We start from the raw sequence: 6,000 nt of genomic DNA, 5'->3' as shown, positions 1-6,000 counted from the left end.
CGCTGTGGGATCTCGTGAGGACGTTCCCGGAGGGAGCAGAGGACTGGGCTTTTCGCCACTGAAGCATCTGACACTAGAGATTTCTGTTGGTCAGAATGTCTAATTTCAAGAATTTCTGTCTTCGTGTTCGTCGTGAAGCTGGATACAAAGGGCCGCCCTCCGACCGTCCTTCCAGGTTGAACTGCGCCTTTGAAATAAAGGTGCTTTCTGGGACACATACGGAATACGTAGAACCGAGTTGCACACGTGACGTCCCGGGGATAGGAAGAGCGCCCGCGGACGGCCAAAAGCATCGGCGTAATTTTAGAAAGTCATTTTCATTTACTCACGCATGATCACATAGGTAGAAGAATCCCGAATACAGTAAGTGGAGTATTTCCAGACATTCTGCTTTATTAAAAACAGGACGCAAGTGTGTTTAAAGTTTTCATTTCAGCCAGAATACATACTGTGGTTGACATGGATAAAATAAATCACAGTGTCACGGAACAGAGAGAAACGTTGTTTGGAATAGTGGCACCTCGTGGGGTGACGGTCTTCGCCCCGTGGGGTCTTGCTTTAGCAAAGCCGTGGGTCTCGGCAAGAGCCTCCGTTAGCGACCGATGGGGATTTACCCGAAGAATCAAAAACATGAAGCGAAAGACGCGCGTGCCCCTGTGCCTGCAGCGCCGTGTCCACGGTCCCCAAACGGTGGGGAGAGCCCGGCCGTCGGCGCACATGAACGGATGAGGTGCGCTGTAGACACACAACGGTTGTCAGTCGCCATCAAACAGGGCGACAGCGCCCCACCTGCCACCCCGTGGGCGGGTGCTCTGCTGAGCGAAATGTCGGAGAAACAGCACGCGAGATGGTCTCACTCACGTGTGCAATTCAAACAAACAAGTGGGGAAGGAAAACGAGAGAGAGAAACCAAGAAGCGGACTCGTAACTACCGAGACGGCCCTGCTGGTCCGCGGGGAGGGGTGCGGGCGCGGGAGAAGAGGGTGGGGACACAACAGGACGCTTAGGATCAAACAGGAGTTCCGTGTGTCCGAAGGGAGCCCTCGTTGCCCTCGTCCGCCGCCCCAACTTGTCAGCGGGCGCGCGAGGAGCTGGCGGCTCCTCCTTCCAGACCCTGGAAGGATCTGGGCTCCTGACGCCTCCTCCGCGTGCTTGGCCGAGGCTCCCCCTCCCCAGCACCCACGAGGCCAGCACGTCTCCGCCGCCGCGTCGCAGACCTCGTCAAGTGGAAACTGTCTCGCTTCCTTGGACTGTCGAGCGGACGGAAGCAACGACGCTGCGTCTCCTCGTCCTCCGTCCTCGGAACTCAGGGGGTCAAGACTGGCAGCCACACGTGTGAGAGCAGACATGGGTGTGCGTCCCTTTACGGACGGCACTGAAGTACCGCCCCACTGTCCTTCCCACCGGGTGACACTGCTTCTCTCATTTCATCCTCTTCCCCAAATGTAGCCCGTTTTCCGCAGAAGTAAGGACTAAAACAAGTCAGCGTTTCTTCCCGCCCAGAAGATGAGGGACTGAAAGCCGCCAAGCAGGTGAAGACAGCATGAGGGTCACCCCCCAGTGACGGTCACCCCCCGAGTGAGGGCCACCCCCTGAGTGACGGACATCCCCAGTCAGGGACACCCCCAGAGTCAGGGTCACCCCCAGAGTCAGGGACACTCCCAGAGTGAGGATCACCCCTGAGTGAGGGCCACCCCCTGAGTGACAGACACCCCCCGAGTGACGGTCACCCCCCGAGTGACGGTCACCCCCCGAGTGACGGACACCCCCCAAGTGAGGGTCACCCCCAGAGTGACGGACACCCCCCCGAGTAACAGACACCTCCCGAGTGAGGGTCACCCCCAGAGTCAGGGTCACCCCCAGAGTCAGGGTCACTCCCAGAGTGAGGGTCACCCCTGAGTGAGGGCCACCCCCTGAGTGACAGACACCCCCCGAGTGACGGACATCCCCAGTCAGGGACACCCCCAGAGTCAGGGTCACCCCCAGAGTCAGGGACACTCCCAGAGTGAGGGTCACCCCTGAGTGAGGGCCACCCCCTGAGTGACAGACACCCCCCGAGTGACGGACACCCCCCAAGTGAGGGTCACCCCCCCAGTGACAGTCACCCCCCGAGTAAGGGCCACCCCCTGAGTGACGGACACCCCCCAGAGTCAGGGACACTCCCAGAGTGAGGGTCACCCCTGAGTGACGGTCACCCCCCGAGTGACAGACACCCCCCGAGTGAGGGTCACTCCCAGAGTGAGGGTCACCCCTGAGTGATGGTCACCCCCCGAGTGACAGACACCCCCTGAGTGAGGGTCACCCCCAGAGTGAGGGTCACCCCCAGAGTGAGGGTCACCCCCCGAGTAACAGACACCTCCCGAGTGAGGGTCACCCCCAGAGTGACGGTCACCCCCAGAGTGACGGTCACCCCCCGAGTGACAGACACCCCCCAAGTGAGGGTCACCCCCAGAGTGAGGGTCACCCCCGAGTGTCGGTCACCCCCCGAGTGAGGGTCACCCTGAGTGATGGTCACCCCCAGGCCTCCTGCATACTTCCTCACCGGCACCAAAAACAAAGAGGAACATGAAAACTCTTCGGGTTAAAGTCTGTGAATCCCGCGGGTTTTCCTGTCCGTCTAGCGCAAGCGAGGAGCGCGGCTAAGGACGGCCCACGCGGCAGCGGCTTCGGGGACCCTAAGGATGTGTTTAAACCCTCGGTTGAAATGCAGTTTTCTTGATTCTCAGCCATTGTCCAACCGCAGGAGAACGTGTTTCACCGCGATGCAGTTCATTCTGTCTGATCTACCTTTGGCCAGTGAAAGTAGGAAGCCTGTTTTCTGGCGGTCGTTCCCCTGACTTTACAGTGTGCGACGCTGACGCCAGAGCAGAGGTAATAGCGAGAATGGCATATTAACTCGGGTTTGGACTCCATTTTTATTGACACTATTTTACTTTGAGGGGTGTGTGCTGTCCCGGAAGGTTTGATTTGCGACGTGGCCCCCTGCGATGCCCTCGCCGGGCCCAGCCGGCTGCGGTAGACGGGGACGGATCAAGGTAGGTCCGCAGGAAAGTCCACCAAAAGCGATGTTGCTGGAGACTAGCTGTGAAACTAGAATGTACTTTCCAGGCAAAATGGTTTGGGCTGAACGAGAAATAAAGAACTCGAAAATGTATCTTTCCATCCGCCCAATCTTACGACATTAGTTCAAGTAATACTCATGTTTACATCCCAAGATACTTTCCGGAAGACCTTTGGTCCAGGTCTGTGATCCAGTGTAAGTGAGCCACACGCAGTCAGCGGGGCAGGGTGAGCCCAGGAAAGGAAATAATTCAGCCTATAAAGTCCCATCTCCGTAGGATGACAAAACTTATAAACAAATGAACCTCCAAGACTTCCTGAAGTTGATCTTAACATTTTTAAATCAAACACACGCTACTCAGAACTTCTGGCGTCGGAACTCAAGTTGTTTTCAGCGGTTCGAGGAAGATCAGACTCACGTCCCGGTAAACTGAGTCTAGTTACTTGCTACTAACGAAGGTACGAAATACATCCTCCGTGTTCGTTCTCTAGCGTCACTAACACGAGCTCTCTGTGCAGTTTGATGTCATGAGCTCTCCCCGGGGTACCGGCTCAGACCGCCCCGCACCGGCGCTGCCCGCCGCTGCCTGCAACATTTCCGCTGGTTTTGTGCAGGAGGGAAGCTCTGCCGCCGCACACCTCGCGGTCGCACGGTGTCTGCTCCCAGTGGCCGGGGAGGTCAGACCCCCGGACTCTCGCCCTGTTCTCCCTTCCAAGCGGCGGCGGGAACCCGGCCGCCCAGCCGCCGGCAGACGACACAGAGCCCACCCAGCCCCCTAGCACAAGCTCAGAACATTCTCCAGGACGTGTCCCACAAGAGCTCAGGAAATAAGTCCTACCAAAGCCGACGAGGTTAAATCATCTCCAGGAACTTGTCCAAACACAAGGGGTGAAACTAAAGGGAAGCGGACACGCTCGCGAACACGCGGAAATTAAACTCCTGAGCAGCCGCTGCGTCAACGAGGAAACCGCCCGGACGGCGAGGCTGCAGGACAAGCAGGACAGAGCACGCTCCGTTCCGAACGCGGGTGCGGCGAAAGGAAGTTCGGGTAAATGCCCACTGAGAAGAAGATCTCGCATAAATAGCTTAACTTTACCCCTCAAAGACCTAGAAACAGAGGAACGGAGCCCTAAGCGAGCAGAAGGAGGCAGTAAAGCCAGAGCAGAGCTCCACGGAAACAGTGAATCTGGGAACACGGGAAAAATAAAACAAAATTTGAAATAAAAGATCAGAGCAGAAATAAATGAAATATGTGAGAGGGAAACAATAGAAAAATCAATTAAATTAAAAGTTACCTTTTTTGAAAAGATAAAATCGCCAAACCCTTCGCCAGGCTAGCCGAGAAGAAAAGAGAGAAGACTCACAGAATTAGGAAGAACCATCCCGAAATTCAAACAAAACCACCAAAAAACAAAACAAAAAACAAAACCCAAATAGCCAAAGCCGCTCGGAGCACCAAACGTCCTCGGGACTCACCCAGTGCTCGGGGGAGAGGCGCACACACATTTGCAGGCACGAACTTGGGCATTTCTCGTTCCCGCTCACGCCCTGGCCCTACAGCCTCAGCGCGGTCCTCCCGGTCCAGCCGGGCTCACTGGCTCCTGCGCGGCCCGATTCTCCGAGTCCCAAGCAAGAGCTGGGTGAGGCTCACTGGCACCTCCTCTCTCCCGGGGTCTGGCCTTCGGCTCCCGCCTGCCGTCCTGCTGTCTGTCACCCACACACTCTGCAGGATCCCAGAGCCTTGTGCCTCATCTGCCCCGGCCTCCAGAGCGCTCTGGGCACGAGTCAGGGGGACTCGGTGGACGGTCTGGTCCCCGCGGGGCTGCCCTGACGGTTCTTCACGCGCTGTTCGGGCTACTTTTACACACCGAGTGTGGGTGCCGGGAGGAAAGCAGAGAGGGCAAGAGAGGGCAGAGGGCCCTGGCTGCGGGCGGTGTAGACGGACACGCGTGGGCGCGTGCAGGGCTATGGGGGTGCAGACACGCGGCAGACGGTCTGGCTCACAGGCGAGAGGGACAAAGAAAACCGGCTGGAGAGACAGGGACGCAGTCACTGAACGGGGTCGTGGGGGCAGCCAGCTGTGGGCTCGCGGGGAGGCCATCAAGGCTTCGCAGCTGCACGTGCAGCTTCCCCAGGCCCCCGGTACGACTCGGGGGCAGGGAGCCGTCAGGACCCCGCCTCCCGGCGAGGGGAGGCACAGAGAGAAGCACCTGCTGCTGGGAAGCTGGGGGCCTCGCGGTCCCGGGAGCCGCTGCGGCTGCACGGGCGCCTCCCTTAGGTTTGGTTTAAATCCGTCTTTCCTGACAGCGCCTGGGCTCCCTTCCCGCCGGGGGCTTCCTGCCGCACCTGCGTCAGCACCGCCGGGAGCACCACCCAAGATGAGGTCAGGCAGGAGCGGGCGGTACGGGCCGGCGAGGTCAGCCGGGGCCCAGCCTCAAGAGCCCCCAGGAAGAACGTGTGAAGTTGAGTTACGTCTCAAGGTCGGAAGTTAAGCATTACTAAGAATGGTTCGGCTATTGTGGACGTTGCTGCTATAAACATTCTGGTGCACGTGCCCCCTCGGATCACTACATTTGTATCTTTAGGGTAAATACCCAGTAGTTCGATTGCTGGGTCGTAGGGTAGCTCTATTTTCAAATTTTTGAGGAACCTCCATACTGTTTTCCAGAGTGGTTGCACCAGCTTGCATTCCGGAGGGTTCCCCTTTCTCCACATCCTCACCAATACCTGTCATTTCCTGACTTGTTAACTTTAGCCCTTCTGACTGGTGTGAGGTGGGATCTCACTGTGGTTTTGATTTGTATTTCCCTGATGCCGAGTGATGGGGAGCATTTTTTCATGTGTCTCTTGGCCATCTGGATGTCTTCTTTGCAGAAATGTCTGTTCATGTCCTCTGCCCATTTCTTGATTGGATTATTTGTTCTTTGGGTGTTGAGTTT

The sequence above is a fragment of the Martes martes genome (genome assembly GCF_963455335.1).
Source record: "Martes martes genome assembly, chromosome: 6".
Lineage (NCBI taxonomy): Eukaryota > Metazoa > Chordata > Mammalia > Carnivora > Mustelidae > Martes > Martes martes.
Note: the sequence above shows the minus strand (reverse complement) of the source record.